The following is a 20,243-nucleotide window of genomic DNA, read 5'->3' on the forward strand; positions in this document are numbered from 1 at the left end:
GTATCAATTCGTTACTGAGGAAGTAATAATTATATATATATAAGATAACGATAAGTTTTAGAGCTTGAATTTGAATGATGAATTATGGAAAACAACTTTATTGTCTTATTCATGAATAATATAAAAGCATCAATTTCTCTAATAATTCCACTGGAGGAAATCGAAGTGATGAAAACAATTTTTTCCCATAATCTATGATAAAATCTTGTCCGAAGGACAAATATTAATCAGGAAAAATGTGACGTCTTATTCATTGGACAGCTTATTAATTATTCTACTAAATTTAATATAAATTAAATGCTGAATGAGCATTATGTCATTTAAATAAAATGACTGAAAATTTGGACTCGTCGACAATCATTCACATTGAATTATGAGTCGACCGATCAAAATTTTTTGACACAATGGGACATATCTTATGTCTTATTCACATGTCGTCTTATCGGTTATATTGCCAAAAGTAGCGCACATTAAAAGCTTGATGAACGACATTTGAATCAAATGTCTGAGAATCTGTGGATAGAATCTTCGACATTCATCACATTCAGTTCATAGTCGGTCGCCTAGAAGTTGTCGGCAGAATGCGATATCTTATTCACTTGTCTGATATATTGCCAAATCTACTGTAAATTATAAGCTAAATAAACGACATTTCAATCAAATGTCTGAAAATCCGCAGATTTAATGTCTTCGGCAATCACCGCATTTAGTTCATAGTCGGCCAACCAAAAATTGTCAGCAAAATGAGAATACCACCTTGTCGATATCTTATTCACTTGTTACCTTGTCGGTTATATTACCAAAAGTAGTACAAATTATAAGCTTAATGAAAGACATTTGAATCAGATGTCTGAAAATCTGCAGATTTAATGTCTTCGGCAATCACCGCATTTAGTTCATAGTCGGCCAACCAAAAATTGTCAGCAAAATGAGAATACCACCTTGTCGATATCTTATTCACTTGTTACCTTGTCGGTTATATTACCAAAAGTAGTACAAATTATAAGCTTAATGAAAGACATTTCAATCAAATGTCTGAAAATCTGCAGATTTAATGTCTTCGGCAATCACCGCATTTAGTTCATAGTCGGCCAACCAAAAATTGTCAGCAAAATGAGAATACCACCTTGTCGATATCTTATTCACTTGTTACCTTGTCGGTTATATTACCAAAAGTAGTACAAATTATAAGCTTAATGAAAGACATTTCAATCAAATGTCTGAAAATCTGCAGATTTAATGTCTTCGGCAATCACCGCATTTAGTTCATAGTCGGCCAACCAAAAATTGTCAGCAAAATGAGAATACCACCTTGTCGATATCTTATTCACTTGTTACCTTGTCGGTTATATTACCAAAAGTAGTACAAATTATAAGCTTAATGAAAGACATTTGAATCAGATGTCTGAAAATCTGCGAACTTAATATCTTCAACATCCATTGCATTCAGTCCTTAATTTCGGTCTATCAAAAATTATCCTCAAAATATGGTATATTATTGGTCTACCGCCCTATTGATTATTTTGCCGAATATAGTCAAATTACTTAATCGTTACTTGGGATACTTCGACTGGTTACCATATATTAACTAAGGTGGATTTTAAAAAATCATATTCGATAATGCGCTACTCTGTACAACTGTCGTAAAATGGTGAACACTTTTGCCGACGAAACTCTCAATCTCCCGCCGACGGGGGGCAAGAGGCTGCCGACTGCCCACCACCACCACCTACCGCTGCCTCTGACTTTGAAGAAGCTTACGACACTACAGAAAAGTGAAATCAGTGCAATTGGCTTAAAGACAAGTTTAAAAACAAACAAAAAAGTAATGAATTTGAGGAAATTAATTGGTTCCTTATTTTTATACATTTACATGCAAAACATTTTTTGGTAAAGGGCAAACGACTTAAGTGACAACTTTATTTTTTCCAACTACGAAAAAGTTACATTTTTAGAAACGCTGTTTAAAAGTACATAGAGTAGAAATAGTGATAGTTCAGCTCTATGTTAAAGTTCCATGACTAATATTAGACTGACATGCACAAACAAATGCATAAAATAGGAGCAATAGTATATGACAACATATTCAGAGCTTATTTAACTTTAATGGGGGTTACCGAAATTCAGCTGAGCGAGGATGACTCTGAGAAGCATGAAAATCATTCGTGATACAGGTGTAAAAACAAAATCTGAATTCCAGTAATTATACAATTTATTAAAAATATTTTTGTGTGTGTTTCTTCTTAATATTGTTTTGATATAACTAAAAAAATTAGCTACGAAATCATATATTCCGTTAAAGCTTACATATTTATACGTTTTGGGCATTAAGTAATCATCTTCCCATAGGTATTTGATGGGAAAGTAACAAACGTTCGGCAAAAAGTTTCAATGACTGCATAAATTATCTAATAAAGGCACGAAAATCATAGAAAAATAAGAATTATTTAATTGCTGCATCATATGTTGAGTGATTACTTTCATTTAGTTTTTATACTTCTGTGCATAAACAACATTAGTTACTTGCATTACTAGTATTCTTAGTAATATTTATTATTAATAATAATAATTAGTATTAGTAGTATTACTAGTAATATTTAGAGAAAATAATTATATTAATAGAAATTAGATCGTGTGGATATTCATTCGTATCTTCCATAAAACTAAGGAAATGTACAAAGTTGGAGCCAAATAAGCTCCAAAACCGGCAATCTTTATTATGCACTATAATTGAACATCTGCTCCTTTGCTTTTGAACATTTCGCAAGGTCGTTGTTGGCGATTTTTAAAAATTGCTCCAAGCAGGGGGTTAAACTCCGGTCGTATCATTAAATATTTTACGCAATTCCAACTTTAATAGATTCTTCATCAAATTATTTAAAAACTTCAAATTTTGAGAGTCGTATAATTCACTCATAATATTATAAAGGCTTTCAGTCATAACGTAATATGTATCTCTCTAATTTTCTGTTACCTCTCGTAGAATTTATGCTTTAAATTAAAGTGTAAATGATTAATCTGCAATTAATATAAGAATATTTTTTATTGAAACAAAGCATTTTTTTTAATAATATGATTACTGATAACAGAGTCACTGAGCGTTTAAACTTTATGGGCACTAAAGAATATCTTTCTTAATTTATGTAATATCTCAAGAATTTGTCAACAAACTTTTCTTAGATTCATCATGAACAGATCGATTGATTAACAATGTTTCATTTTAAATGGATCAAACACTAAGAAAATAAAATGAATCGTTTAAAATAATCGGTCGAAAAAAGGTTTAAAAAAACTACTTAAAAACGATGTACTTAAAACTATAAGCATATACAAAAAATATATAACTAACATAAATATTACTTACAAATAAAAAAAAAAAAACTTACTTAAAAATTTTGAAAATGCAAATCACATGCTATATAGTTAGACGATTGAAATCGCCGCTAAATTGGCGAAATTTTTTCTTGACGCTTTTTGATCGACCGCTACAACCGACAAGTACCAAAGTTTTAAATTTTCTATGATGTCATGAAATTTGACTTCATTAGAAAGGTTTATGTGCACAATAAACAGACCATGCGTAAGGTTACTGAAATAACGCTTTACTGCTTTAATATCTATCATGATTTGATATTTAGAAGTGTATTGCTTGGGGATACATGATTAGAAAGTTATGGATAAGAGATTTGATTAATATTATACGTATCCAATTTTCCCGACGAACCATTGGTCACAAAATGCAACTATTCACATAATGCAACTCTGAAAAATAAGTTTAACATACCATCAGATCAACCACTTTTCTTTTTCTGAAGACTGATAATTATTTTCAAACCTTTCTCTTGTTTTAAACATTTGCATTTGATAGCCCCCCCCCCAAAAAAATGTTAATAAAAATCCATGATACAAAAATCATCTTCGCAGGATTAATTGATTGAAATGTGATGAGAATGGGATTTTTGGCAACAAAAGCCGTTATCCCCTAATGCTAGAAGAGTGCATTCAGTAGATATTAAAAACTTCATAAATTGAAGAAGGATCTGAAGATACTGCTTTTTGATTAAACCTTAAAGCTTTTGAATAATAGCAATGAAGAGCAAGAATGAATATGAAAATTGTTTTGAAAAAAGGTTTGACCTATGAGTTGTGTATTTGGAACAAAACAAGATGATATGTTCAATGTTGCTTTCAAGATTACAAACTTGGCAGTGAAGATAACTGTGTAGACCAAATCTATTCAATAGAGTTGGAGTAATAGTCATCGATGTTAAAAGACGTGCAATTATGGTATCTTCTCTTATATGTTTGAGCCATGGTATAAGGCATACCTACAGTCCGCCCCAGCCAAAGCCATTCGGATAAAACGATGGGCCACCGCGAAGCAACACCACCCAGCACAATGGCGCAGGACTTACTCTTGATAACTTTCATTATATTCATCAGACCAGAAGAATATAAATTTAGTTTCCTGTCACCGTGCTCCAATACCGATTAATATCTAATAGTACTTATACTCTAAACGACAAATAATTAATGTTACTAGTAGACTATTACAGTGATATCACATTAAATTCTAACTTAATAATCGGAACATGAATATACATTCTACAAAGTAATAAAACACAAAATTGATTAAAAATATCCCAAAACTACGACATTTAAACTGAAAAGAATGATGAATTTGATAAAGATTGGTGGAAACACCCAAAAACCAACATATAATTTACAAGAGTAATTTACAAATAAACAAAACAAATCAAAAATCAATCAAGGCTAGACATTTCCATTTGTTGGAGGTTAGCAATAATTTGAGAAGCACTAGAGCGAAAAGATGGAATTTTGACTAACATTTCAAGTTCCATAATGCTCCATTCTCTTGGCCATTTACTCCGAAAATCATTCCAAAGATCACATTGCTTTAACGCATGTAATATAGTCCCTGAGGCTCTTCCACAAACAGTCGATTTACCAAAGAGCTTTGCTTGGTGAGCTCTAAAAGTTCTATGACCAGTAATGATTTGGTTAATATAAAAGTCTCCATATAATTTGTTTACGCTTACTTGTTGTATAAATTTCTTGGTCCATTCATCTTTTTTAGAGTCTGTCCATCTATCTTGCCATTTTTCCATTATCTTATTTTTTAATTCTGTTTTTAATTGTGTAATTGAAGGTCCAAAATTAAAATTAATTCCTTCTTTCTTTGGTGCTTCTTTAGCCAAAAAGTCAACTCTTTCGTTACCAACAATGCCCTTATGGGCTTTCACCCACTTTATTTTAATATTTCAATTTGAGTTGACTATTTTTGATTTTAAGTCACTTATTAATTTTCTATCTTCATTAGATGCTTGTAATGTTTCTAGAACAGACCTTGAATCCGATCTGATGGAGGCATTTAGCTATTTTTTGTGAATAATGTAGTCAACTGCAGTGATAATGGCCAAGAGTTCCGCATTATAAACTGTGCTATTATCATTAAGTCTAAACTTCATATAATCAATCTCAATGCTTTGTTGATAAATAACAATAGTACACCCCACTCGTCCTTCAAGTTTTGATCCATCGGTGTATATTTGCGTCCCATCCATGATTTCATTAAAATAAGTCCATTCTATTTTTTGTGCTTTCCAAGGGGCTACTAATGTTACGTAATTAAGATTTGTAACTCCATCTAGGTCTTCGATTGCGCCATGGAGTAAGGGAAAACATGGTGGGAACATCGCCAATAGATTTCAGTACTTCACAGGAGGAAAAATATAATTTAAACTTTACTATGTACTGGATACAAAAATGGAATTAAAACTGAAATACACAACAATGCTGGTGAAAGCAAATTTAAACACGAACTAAATTGATTTTTATGTGTGCACGATTTGAATCTAAATTGGTATCTCGTCGATTTGAATTCAAAATGTACACAAACAACCTGCATTGATAGATTTTTTTTGAAATCCGATATGAGTGGACATATTCATGAAACCCTCGACGCCAGAGTGCACTGTCACCACAACATACCCACTCATTGTATGTGTGGCTTGAGCAAAGAAAATTTGCGCCAAAAATATTTGGATCCAGCTCTGGTATTCGTTCGTGGTCGAGATGACAATCGAATAATTCATTTCATTCAACCACAGTACACGCAACATGGCTCTGAATACAGGTCTAATTTCAAGTGGCCCAGTAAGAAATATCCTGTGATACCGTATTTCCCACCAAAAAGTCCCCTTCGATTTGAGCCCAAGAGTGAATACGACAAACAGCTTTCAATACCTAAGGTACAGCCTCAAAGCCTGGAATGGAGTAAAGGGATAGCCGAGAGGATATTCGAGAAGTGAAATGTTTTTATTTAAAATATCTAATAGCTAATGTTGAAATTTTTGTTTGAAATTATAACTGAAATCATGATTATAATAAAAATATTTAAATGAGATTCAGATTTTGTTTTGTTTTATTTAAAGATTAGAAATATATATGTAGGACTCAGGAATCACTACTATTTTAGAACGCACATTTAATTACATTTAGGACGATTAGGACATTTAGGATATATATACATTAACATAAAAGAATTGAACATTCAGTAGATTTCGTCGAATACGTCGCGTCTCGTCTCGTCTTTACTTTCGTCCAGATCCGTCTGATCTGACACGTCTTTACTCTCGTCCAGATCCGTCTGATCTGCTCTCCGTCTAACCAGCGTCAACTCCGTCTAACAACCAGCAGATGGCGCTCGTCACTACATATATATATATATATATATATATATATATATATATATATATATATATATATATATATATATATATATATATATATATATATATATATATATATATATATATATATATATATATACACACTGATTCTACGGTGACGCTTTATAAGCCAGATAACAGCTACGAGACATGAGTGATTAACTTTGTCTTGTAGGCATGTTGTTACGCGGCTACAAACCATAAGGTTACGAGCTCGGTCCTCGCTATTACCAAATCGCTACAATTCTAAAAGTAGTATTACAGCTCTTAAGACTGTGTTATCTGAAAGTCATCCCTTAGTTCGAAATAGCTTGTACATATACATTTCCCTCGAAAGTAATTTCGCAACTAAATTCTGTTGGATCGCTGGGTATTTTGGAATTTGGAGAACTGAAAAATCTGACAAGGCAGCAAAAAACTCAAGTCTGATGAAAGAAAATTTTGTCCGATTACCCAATGCATTACAAGCAATGAAAATAAATAAAAATAAATTTTGGCAATTTATGGGAGAAAAGCTATCTATGAATAAATTATTTCAAATAGAGCCATCTGTCAAAGGTTTTAAAAGTAAAACTCGAACCAAAAAGAAAGATGTCATTATCACGAGACTTCGAATAGGCCACTCCTATTTAACCCAAAAACATCTTTTGCATTCTAATCATGCACCACTTTGTGATAAATGCAATTGTATTCTAACAGTTAAACATATTCTATGTGAATGCCAAGATTTTAGTACACAGCGACAAGTTCATTTCGGCGCGACTGTTTTTAACTTAAATGGCATTTTAGGTGATAACCCTCATTCAAATAATTTTGCCTTTTTAAAAGATATTCAAATTTTACATCAGATTTAATTGTATCTTTTTTTAAGAATGCTTTAATTTTTAACACGAAAACAATGTCTGACAAATGTTTGGCGTAGATTAATTAAATCTGATCTTTGTACCATAAAATAAAGCCAACTAAAGATTAGTAAACAACATGATGAATTTTATGAAATTCAGGCCAAATAAAGCCTTTTTTAACACTTTATAAGCCAAACTTACTTTTAAAAAACAAACAAAAAAGACATTGATAAAATAAATCAAATACGAAAAAGAGAGCATTGTTTTCGAATTTTTGCTTAGAATCAATGGTTGAAATCTATTTTAATATGTCCCTTCATATTGCCAAGTCGCAAAAGTAGCAGGTGTACAATTCAACAAGTCAAAACCCTTCATTTTTTAATTGTTCACAACCTCGAGTGACGCATTAAATTAAATTTATCAAAATATTTTCTTTCTGGTTCCTTGTAATTTCTAAAATGTTAATACAATTTGTTGAATAACTAATTAAACTAAATTATTAATAACATTATAAACCATTCAACAAATCATGCATTAAAAATATTTAATTTTTTAAAGATTAAAAATTTTACAACAGTCTCCTAGCTGGATGATAAAGCTTCATCGAGATGAGCTGAAGGAATATGAATCTGGATAAGAAAAGCAAAAATAAAATTATTAAAAAAAAAAAAAAAAAAGAAAATACATAAAACTGAAACATTAAACGCATCTTTAAGGAATAAAAATGAAAAGAAAAATTATATGAGGGAGAGTCAAAGAGTAAAGGAATATTTGAGAAAAAGTGCATTTATTCTAATGATAGAAAACAGAAACATACGTTATTTTTCTGAATAACCACCTTGGACTTTAACGTACTTTTCCTAACGTTTCACAAGTTTTTTTTTTTTTTTTGGGGGGGGGGGGTTCTGGAAAAAAAAGTTTATCGGCTATATCTGTAACCAATTTTGCACCGCATCAATGACTTCTTCATCGATTGCAAATCTTCTTCCTCTTAACGATTTCTTCAGTGGTCCAAAAGTTTGAAAATCACTTGGAGCCAGGTCTGAACTGTATGGCGGATGTTCCAGCACTTTGAATCCCAACTCCTTTATAATTTCGGCTGGCAGTTGGGGAGAATGTGGTCGAGCGTTATCTTGCTACAGGACACCTTTTCTCAGTTTTCCACGACGTATTTATCCGTCTGTTTTCCATTACCATACCTTCAAAAACTTTCAAATTGTCCTCCGTAGTTGACGTCGATGGCCCGCCTGATCTTTCATCGTTATATAAAGAAATTTATAGACTTTGCTTCGCGATAAACAGTTGTCACTATATTGCGCTTGGATTCGACGAATAATTTCCGCATGTTTAACACTTTCCCAAACAAAAAGCGCATCACTGCTCTTATTTTCTCTTTGATATGGATCGAGAATGGAGCAGCCATATTTAACGATTCTGCTCCACTTCAATGACTAACGCGGGAAAAAGAATGATACATTGCATAGAAGAGTTGCCTATTACACTAATTCAGCGCTAGATACAAAAAGAGAAATTATAATCACAGTGAAATTACAATGTCCCTTTACTTTTGACCAGGGGTGGACAGACTTTCTCAGGATACAGGCTATTTCTAATTTTTTCAAGGTGTTGCGATCCACCCAGTGGTGTTAGTCTACAATATTGATTATAACTTAATAATAAATACGGAATATGTACTTACCTACATAGCCACAAACATAAAAAGTGTCACAAATAATATCAAATGATGCATTTAATATAAAAAAACACAAAATACTTCAAAAAATAAATAATTTTCATCGAAAGTTAGTTCTTGTAGTTATAGTTAGTAGAAGACTTCGGCTACATACTGTTCACCAATATCTCGGTATATAATTATTATGCTAATCTTGCACTGGATTCTAAGTCGTTTGTGAGACCGGAACGAAATGTTGCCTTAACCCTTTCTAAGGCCGTGGGAAGTATGCTTCCCACCAAATTTATCAATCTTTGTATGAATTTATGTAGGTTGGCATACGTTCTGGCAAATTTTTTTAGAAAGACAGAAACTTAGATGCTTTAGTTCTTTATCTCACACAAAATGATGTGTCTTGATTTTTTAATTATTAATTAACCAAATTAATTAATTAATCAAATTAAATTTATCTAATATGATAAATGAATTCCTTTTCTTATTCTAATTTTAAGCCTAAAAATATTTTAACATAATATGACCAGGAAAAAATGGCCCTTTAAAGGGTTAATTATATTCGTTGTTGAAAACGCAGACTCACAGAGGTAAGTAGAACCAAAGAACGATGTTAAACGATATGCAACTTTTTTAAAAATTAGGATACGTTTATTAGATTCCAAAAATTATTCTAAGGTTCTGGACGACGTGCTTTTAAAATTATGTTATATTGAAGGAGAAAAGCTTCGTTTTCCTCGAGAGATAAGGGGAATACAATGTTCCATAAATATGTTTCTTTTAGTATGCACGTCTAGGTCTTAGTAAAGGCGGCCAGGCCAAAATGCATTGGTGGTCCACCGGTCGTTCGAGATCGACTTAATGTCAACCTATGATTTCGACTTTCTCTTGTATAAAAAGACAAGTAAGCAAATAAAATACACATTATATTACATCTATCTTATCTTACAATTGCAGCGCTCTATAATTTTTTATTTTTTTATGTCAGTCTTTTATCGCTGACAGTTCGTTAGAGGGTTTGTAAAGTGCCATATGTAACAACAACAACATGTCAGTCTCCTTATTTTTCACTTTAGTGAAGCCTTCGACCATCAGCTTATTCATTGGGCATATTGGTTGCATATATTGCTCTCTATCTCTCTCTCTCTTTCGCATATTATTCTTGATTTCCTCTAAATGTATTTTTTTAACTTAAACACAGATTGAAATTTATGCAGCCTTGCACCAATTCTATTCTCTACGTACATGAACTCCCATAGTGAAATCAATTCACATAATATTAGAACCGCATGAAAATTTTCTATAATTTTTGAGACGATCTTTAGCTATCATTATCCCTATTGCAAATCTGAAGAGTTTAACCACTTAATTTCGAAAATTGCGTATCTAAATTGTGTCGCAAAAATTTAGCAATGACGAGTATACTCGTCAAACACAGAGTATGTGTAATATGAAATTATGTTGTAATGAAATGACTTTTATTTTTCTTATTTCAATAATAATTTATTTATTTATTTAAACATGCATTTTTTGCATATGAAAAAAAAGAAATATAAAAAATTAATTTATTATTTTAATTTGCTGTTAGAGAATAGTATTGAGCAAAGCATGGTACAAAGCATAATATATATATATATTTGTTCTTTTGAAATTTTAAGCATCTTAAAATTTACGAATAAGTTGAGTTTTTACGAAAATTGTAATTCAAAATGTAAATTGTCACTACTTATTACTCCTGACGAATAAACTCATCATAACGCAAAACATTTTCCATGAAGAGTATACTCGTCAAAAACTGGTTAATAAGTTCTGAAATATATAATTAATGAATTTCTTTACAATAAGTTGGCATTTCAAGATTTGCCAATATTTTTAAAAAATTAAACATGACATAAAAAAGTAGTTTGAAATAAGAAAAGTATTTATATAAAAAAAATCTGGTGCGAAAAAAAAAATAATGAAGGATTTTAATTCTCTAACTTCTATCCCGAATTTTCGTATTTTATTTTGCTATTATATTAGCATATGGGATTCAAAAAAATATTAATATAAATATTAGCAAATTGTAATGTATTAAAAATATTATCATATGCTAATATTATCAATAAATCCACTAATTTATACTAACATAAACATATAAATCATATCTTGTCGTATATGATGTACAACATATAAAATAACTTTATGAAAATATACAATGAAGATAGATGAAATGTTGTTCGATTATCATTGGCAAATACTGGAAAAAGAATTCAGTCAAAATTCATTTCAAGTATTCATTTGATTTTAAAATTTAAAAAACTTCCGGTATACAAATGCAGCTAGAAATAAACAGAAACACTTTATAAATACTATAAATTATCTTTTTATATTTACATTAATATTTTTTGGATACCATATGCTAATATAATAACAAAATAAAATATAAAAATTGGGGAAGATGGTTAGCGATATAAAATCAAGAAGTTGAACAACTTCTTTAAAGCAAGCGTTTTCGACTGAGGAATATCGATCCATCTGGGAAACAAATCTTCCCACGCGTGTTGGCTATTTTTACCTCCCTTTTCCAGGAACGATCAATAATAATTGTAGAGTAAAAGCTGTGATAAAGCGCAAGCTCCACGACACCTTAGCAACAAGTAGGGATTGAAGCTTTGAATAATTAAAGCGTTGATAGAAGAATAAAAATAATACGTCTCAAAATGAGCAATCAAGTTTAGATTCATGTGATTGTTTTCCCCCATGTGAGATGTTTATGTATTTTTGGTAGGCATTTTTTTTTTTTTTTTGATGGGGAGATGGTGTGTTTATATATCTTTGCTATCAACCGGTACTGCATCAGAATAAAGATTAAAAAACATTACCGAACGGCACGGATTTTTGGAGTTGGATTTATTTTTTTAATTCCTTCTATTAGCTCACTCTCTCTCTTTATATATATATATATATATATATATATATATATCTTGTTCAAATTTTCAATCGTTAATAATGACTTTTTATTCCTCTACTCAAGTTCAAATACATTTTTTTAAACTTGTGGTGGATGGCACTTGATGTTAATACAGTTCTTTTCAAATATTTTTTTTATCTATACTTATAATAAAGCTCAATGTGTGTGTGTGTGTGTGTTGGCGCTCTACAGGCCAGACCGTTCGACCAACAGCTGAGAAATTTGGCACGTGTATACCTTGGAGGCCGGGAATGTGCACCTCGGGGTTATTTTTTCGAATTTTTAATTAGAAATCTATTTATTTAAAAAATAAGCGAAATTTTAGCGTGTTTCTGCTATAACTTCCAAAAATATTACCGCACAAAAAAGATTTTTACATCAAGTTAAAGATAAAAAAATTATCTTTTAAATGATACCAATGTTTTAACCTTAAAATTAAATTTCTATTTTTAATTAATTTTTAAATAAATATTTTAACTCTATTTTTCAACAATTTTTTTCGTACAAAATAAAAATAAAATTTAAGCTGCACGAGCACGTTTCGCATTCATGGGGAAAAAATTAGCTTTTTTCAAAGTGTTGCCATTACATCGATTAAAGCTCCATTTAAAAATAAATTAAATCTTTTTGGAAATGAAATCTGCAAAAATATGATTTTCGTCACGTGTCTGTAGGAAATGAAACAAATATAAAATATTATTTTTTTCTAAAAAATAAATTCAAGAAAAATTATTTTATGATCTTTTGCACTCTCTATATTATTAATCCAATAAATCAGTTTTATTTTAAGACAAGTTTTGTTTAATATGAACAGGATATCCATTCAAATCAGGGCCACACAGCTAATTTGTAAACCTTTAGTAAGACACAGATCTGCTAAAATGGTCTAAATGGAAAATGATTATATTTTATGTAACTTGATTCAATAAATGCTCTAATATATAACGAATTTTTGATTTTACATAAAGCTTCTGCTGTGGAAATCACGTTTAACAAAAAGTTCTTGAAACACTAATATTTTAAATAAAGAATTAATTTCCAATCAACAAAATCAATCACTTAAACTGACTGATTTATAAAAATTTGAATATCACTATTAAAAAAAAAAAAGGATAATTCTAGATTTTCCATCGATCGTTTTAAAGAAAATACTCCAATCAGAGCGCAGGTTTCTCAAGATTAATTGGCCTAAGATTATGAAAATGTTGAGTTTTTCTAAATTTTTAACATTCATAATTCAAACTTCATAAATCAGTCTTAGTTAATCGTGGAAAATAGAAACATTCATTCATTTATTTAAAATTTGGCGTGTCCAGAATATTTCTCAGAATATGATACCTTACTGCATAAAATTTAGACTTCATAATTTTTGAAATATATTTATAGGCCAGAACAAAACATTATTATTGATTTCATTTCAATCCTTTTGAAAGCAAAACTAAAAACTGAATTTTATGCTGAATCTGAGAAATTTTTGTTGAATTATTCTTTGAGATATTACGCAAATTATGAAAAATATTTTGTAGTTCATATAAGACTTAAATACCGAACGATTCTGTTTGCAGTGCTCATATTCAATAATAATAATAATAAATAAATAACAACAAAAATGATAAATAAAATAAAACGCTTGGTTTCATTAAAAAATATCTTTACATTAATTGCAATTTTAGCATTTCCACTTTAAATTAAAGTTGAAGTTTTACCGGGAATGACAACAAATTAGCAAAATATATATAGTAAATTGAACGAAACGATCTAAACAACAGTATAAGTTTGGTATGACAATCAAAATTTGAAGATTAAAAATGTTTTGTTTGAGAAGCTATTAAGAGACAAGTTACTTAAAATATTTCATTGAAAATTGTAGCAAGCGGTAATACTGGTGAACCGGCTGGTCGCCAAAGGCGGCTAGTATTAAATAACACAAAAGACAGCCCATGAAATTTTTATTTTAAGAAGCTGAATACATAATCCAAGAACAGGAATAAGAACACAATAAATGTTTGTGGTGAAAAGCTACTATACAAATATTCCAATGTATATATATGCTGCATTTCAGAAGCAAAACTTAAACCTTTTGTAAAGCAAGATATTTATAGATATATTAATTTCATAGCATACAGATATATTAACCTTTATTCAACCTTTGAGAAATTGTGGTGAAAAATAATTTAGTTAAAGAGGCAGTTGACGAATTTTGGTACAGCTCGTTCCATAAGTTTTTAAATATTAATTAATTAATTAAATTTGTCCAGTAATTTCTATTTGGTCGCCAAATCCGTCGCCATGTCGCCAAACGGTCACCAATTTTGTAACTATTTAATAAAAAGTAACTAAAATAAAAAAATGTTGACCTAAGTAGGAATTGACTTAAAAAATTTTGTTTTATATATTACTTGTTTTAAAATTAAGCAATCAAAATTATATAAAATTGCAGACATAATTCATAGCACATAAAAGATTGCTTGAAACTGTCTGTTTCTAAATAAATATAATTCATCAGTTTTCTAAATTTTATACGCAAATGAATAAATATTTAAATATTTTTTTCTAAACCAGCGGTAGTGGATTCACCATAACTTTCTCTCATACTCACTAATAAAGGTATAATCCCAGATAACGTCTTGTATGGAATTGGGGAACAATTGTTACGAAATATTAAATTTTGGCGTGGATTTGGTATTTCTTTTGAATCTATCGTAGGATCCTTAAGCGAATTTTTTGGCGATGAATCCTTGGTAAGCGCTTAATATGCTCGAAAATCGAAGTTGCGTTTTAGGCGCTTTTTTCTCAACCAATTGAAACTAAAATTTGATACAGAAGCACACTTGTGTCACAAAATCCCATATCAAATTTGATATATTTAAGTCACTGCGTTTTTGTATTATCGCATTTACATGTTTCTGAAAATACAGACCAACAGTCGGTAACAGTCGGTCGGAAAAAACAGACCAACAGCCTTATTGTATTTGCCACAAAATTTGATAAGAGTCAAGTCCATACACGAGAAATATGTGTACCGAATTTTATCCATCTAGCTCTCTTTGTTTTGTAGTTATCGTATAAACTTGTTCCGAACAGGCAACAGTTACCAACACGCTTTTTCTGAACGGTGTTTGCTTAAAAATTGATAGAAATCTACAAATTTGGTATAAAGATCGTATACAGAGTTTAATCCTTCTAGCTCAAAGCTTTTTTTAAGTTATCTTTGTCACAGACGGACGGACATTTTCCAAAAATGTGTTTTCCGGATGCAAAGAGGTCTAAAATCAGATTTGTCAAAATTTTGAGAACGAAATTTTTGTGACGTTTACAATACTTTTTCTGTACTAATAAAGAATAATAAGATGCTTAATTGTAGTAATAAGCAGCTTTTATATATATATATATATATATATATATATATATATATATATATATAATATTATTTGTTGTGAAGCATGATGCAGTTTGAAGACAATGAAGATACTTTTAATTTCGTGACGTCGTTTTATTTCATTTTGAAGAAGCAAGCATATGTACAAGCGACGAGCACACAGAACGACACAGAAAGGAATGAGGGAAGAGCTCTCGGACATTTTATCCCTGGTCTTATATAACCTATGATTTTGATAGGGAAAACATTTCTTCACAGTGCTAATGTATTATGAGATTTCGATAGGGATTTTCATTACAGGCGCGGAGAAGGTAGGGGAAACACAGGGAGATTTTAAAAAAGAATTTGCATGATCAGCGGTATGTTATCTCTTCACGCGTAGTGTGGGAAAGTAAGATTTTAGCTGATTCAACAATTTAACAAAGCTTATCTTGAATTAATTAAGTAAAGACAGTGGAATTGGATCAAGGAATAAGAGAATATTTTAGAATGAAGTTACTATGGGCTAAATTAAGATGAAGTTACTATGAAAATTAATTAAATTGAAATTAGAGTTAAAATATCATTACACACACACACACACACACACACACACATATATATATATATATATATATATATATATATATATATATATATAAATATATATATATATATATATATATACTGCAAATGAAGTAGAATTCAAACAATTACACACAGGGCCCGACTTAGCCTAATTGGGGCCCGGGGCGAAAACTTCTTTGGGGGCCCCTTCTGCTTCACTATTTCAATAATGAAGAACGTTCATTAAAGAAGAAAACGCAAAATAAACTTTCTATTCGATATGGGGGACCCCTCTGATGTGGGGTCCGGGGCAACTGCCCGTATGCCTCTGTTTTAGTTAGGCCCTGATTACTCATTGTAATAACTCTAGTATATAAATTTCACAGATTAAGATACAATGTTAGCGATAAGATTTCCAACACGTCTATATATAATTCCAAAAATATTTTTTAATGAACATATTCTTTAATTTTTTTGGGGGGATGGTGGGAGGAAACAGCTTTGCATTAATGAAGATTTTAGAATCTGCGCTCAAATCGCATCAATCGCATTTAGGAGCACTGACATTCGAAATTTTCCGTAATATTTAATTAAATATTCTAAAGTTTGTATTTGAATTTTGAACTTTATAAGCAAAGTTTATTTTTATTTTATTTCTTTTTATTTTATTTTATTATTATTTATTTATTTTATTTATTTAATATTATTTATTTATTTATTATGCTTATTTTATTATATTTATTATTATTTCTGGCCTTCAAGTATCGTTTTTTAATTGAAAAATAATAATAATAACAAATATTCAATTAATAGTCAACTTGGCGAGATTTCAAATAAGTCGCCAAGAGATGGGCCCATCTATGATTTTACCGCAAACTTATCAAATAAAATAAAGTTAGGCAAAAACAGTAAAAAAAAAAAATAAAAAAAAAATACATATTATATGCAAATTGGGTGCATAAAATTTTTTAAACAATTAAAATATTAGGCTAATAAAAATAACAAAATTAAACCAAACATTTAAAGAATTTGCAACAGTTTTAATAGACAGAATTTAAAGATGTATCAAAATGTACCACATAACAAATTCAACTAAAAAAAACCTACATAACAACAGCAAAAATATCCGAAGAGATTACATTAATTTCAACATTTTCAAAAACCCACGAGTGACAGATGTAATTAAACTGAGAAATAGGCTAATTAGTTCGAAAAAAAAAGCGGAATTGATAAAAATTATATTTAACTTAAGAAAAATGGTTAAAAATCAAAGAAAATAGTAAGGAAATGAAATCAACATCATAATAAATCTATTTTGTTGAATTTTAAGATAGTATAGACGTAACATTAATGCGGTGAATTTATGGAGGAAAAACATTAAATCCTTAACCTTTTAACTGACAAGTCAGCAAAACACTCAACTATGTTGAAAGAAAAATTTGTTCCGTTACCCAATGCATTACAAGCAATCAAAATAATTCAAAATTTTGGCAATCTAAGTGGGAAAAGCTATCTGCGAATAAATTATTTCAAATACAAAATACAGAAAGATGTCATTACCAGGAGACTTCCAACAAGCAACACCTATCTGACGCAAAAACATCGTTTGCACTCTGATCATGCACCATTTTGTAATAAATGCAATTGTGTTTTAACGGTTAAACATAAGGCTCAGTCGCTTATAAATTTTACATCATATTTAATTGTATCTTTTTCTCAGAATGCTTTAAATTTCAACACGATAACCATGTTTAACAAATGTTTGACGCAGAATGACCGAATCTGGTCCTTGTTCCATAAAATCAAATCAAACCAAACCTTAAACGCACCATTTCACTCCCTTTAGATGATAGAGAAATGTTTTAATAGCGCATTTAATCTTACTAGGTCTCATGGAATATATGTGTCACATTTCATTTAAATACGTCAAGGAGATTTTTATAAGCCATAAATAAATGTCAATTTTATGTATATAATTGAGAGTTTACGATTAATCGTATTTTTCATCAGTCATTTTCTTTCAAATAGTCGCTTATAAAAATACAGATTTAATACTGACTGAATAAAACGTAAAAAGGTCTGACCCTTTATAAATAATAAAATGAAATAGGAAATAATAGTCGACCTATTTTACGATAATCGAAACCTCGCAGTAAATCTTTCGATTTATGTTTTTAAATTAATTTAGAACCAAAATCAGTAAAAACAATAAGTCGGAAAACGAATTTCTATTGTATGAAATATATCTTTTTATTTGTGCAAATATGTTTCGCACATAGTATTCCATTTGTAAAAAGTAGAATTAAGATGAAACTTTATATATTCTCAGATTAAAATATCAAATAATAAAAATAATTCATAATTTGTTAACAAAAATATATCATTAAATTCGACAGCAATCTGAAATAAGTTTTACCTGAAAACCTGGATATTCCATTCTCCATATTCCGTTACCTTTACTCCTGCTTGGTTCCATTGCTAGCAAAAAAGTTCTAATCGGAGTTACAAATAACTCATTTAGCAAACTTACTTACCATCAAATGTAAAATTTGTAGAAGAAGAAGGAAATAATAATAAAAAAAAATGAATAATTCCAGAGAAAGCAATTCCTGGAAGAATAAAAGTTATCATCCACTGGTAGATGATTTTTGCATATATCCGTGGTTTAGTAACCTGGAATCGGAAAAAAGAAGATAAAATTGATCGCATAATAATGAATCATGCTTATGTTTTTACTGTTATTTATTCAGAATTTTTAAACGAGGGGAACGTTCTGGTTGCTCTTGCAGTTTATTATTTAATTATTTTTTTTTCTCCAATTTCAGCTGTTATACTTTTAGTATTTTTATTTTATTAGAAATATTATCTAAATCCTTATGTATATTGATATATGTATTAAAAGCTAATTTGAATCTAAAATGCATCCGTAAGTAAGGTTCCTTTGTATCGGTTTAACATTTTTTCTTTTCCGTATAGCTAGTATGATTGAAGCTCGTTAAACTAGCATAATTTGTTCCCGAATCTACCTCATTATATGAAATAATTTTTTTCGACAGAAATCCATATAAAATAGAAAGATACGTTTTATTCCGAAAAAAAAATTATCTGACAAATTTATAATATGATTTATTATCTAAAATGAAGATTTTGTTTTTTTAAAAAAGAAACTGTCTAAAGACATTTGTTTTTAGTTAATCTTTAAAACTTGGTGAAAATGAGAAACAGCTTTATTATTAAATTGTTATGTAGTGCACACAGGCATATTAACCCGTTATTTACCTACGGTACTTTAAAGTATCATTTAAAATCCTGCTGATATCTTTACAATATGACTTTTTTTTCTAACAGTATTTGAAAGAACATGAAGATCGCATTTCTAATAGAAAGCAGAAGATATCAACTAAAAATAACATTAAAAATCTTTTATTATTAATTTAATTGATTAAAAAAGTTTTTTTCTTCTACCTGGATTTATTCTTTATCAAACTTAACTAATGATCCAAAAATAAATAAGAAAAAAATTGATGGTAAAATAATTCGGTAAATAAAGGTTTCTTCCTTATTTCATTGGAAGTTTGATATTCCGTTTATCCTAATATTTCTTCATCTTTTGGCCAAATCTCCTTTGCTGTGATATAAAGTACGGTTACATAAGTTCTCCAGTAGTTCGGGTTATGCTCTTCCACTAGCTCATCGATGTCTTTGTTATTCACTTCTAGCTCCATAATCTTGGATAGAGACACAATCTCATCGGTTAAGGTTCAGCAGGCACTTTCTCAAAAATCTCGGAGTCATGTTCGACAACGCTATCCAACCAAAATGTCTTCCATGTAGAATCAGGATTCTCTTCAAGCCTTCAATACAAAGTGAAACAGATCGACCCTGTTACGCTACGCATGACGTCACGATATCCCCTCGAGTCACCACGACACCTCGTTTGCAAAGTGTCTCTTGCTAAGCGAGTCATTTTTTTTTTACATTTTATTTTACTCATTATGTGAATCGCTCATTATGAGAAGTGCTCAATAAGTAAAGTTTGACTATATGTATATATATGTGTGTATGTGTGTTGTAATGATATCTT

This window comes from Argiope bruennichi, chromosome 5 (genome assembly GCF_947563725.1).
Source record: "Argiope bruennichi chromosome 5, qqArgBrue1.1, whole genome shotgun sequence".
Lineage (NCBI taxonomy): Eukaryota > Metazoa > Arthropoda > Arachnida > Araneae > Araneidae > Argiope > Argiope bruennichi.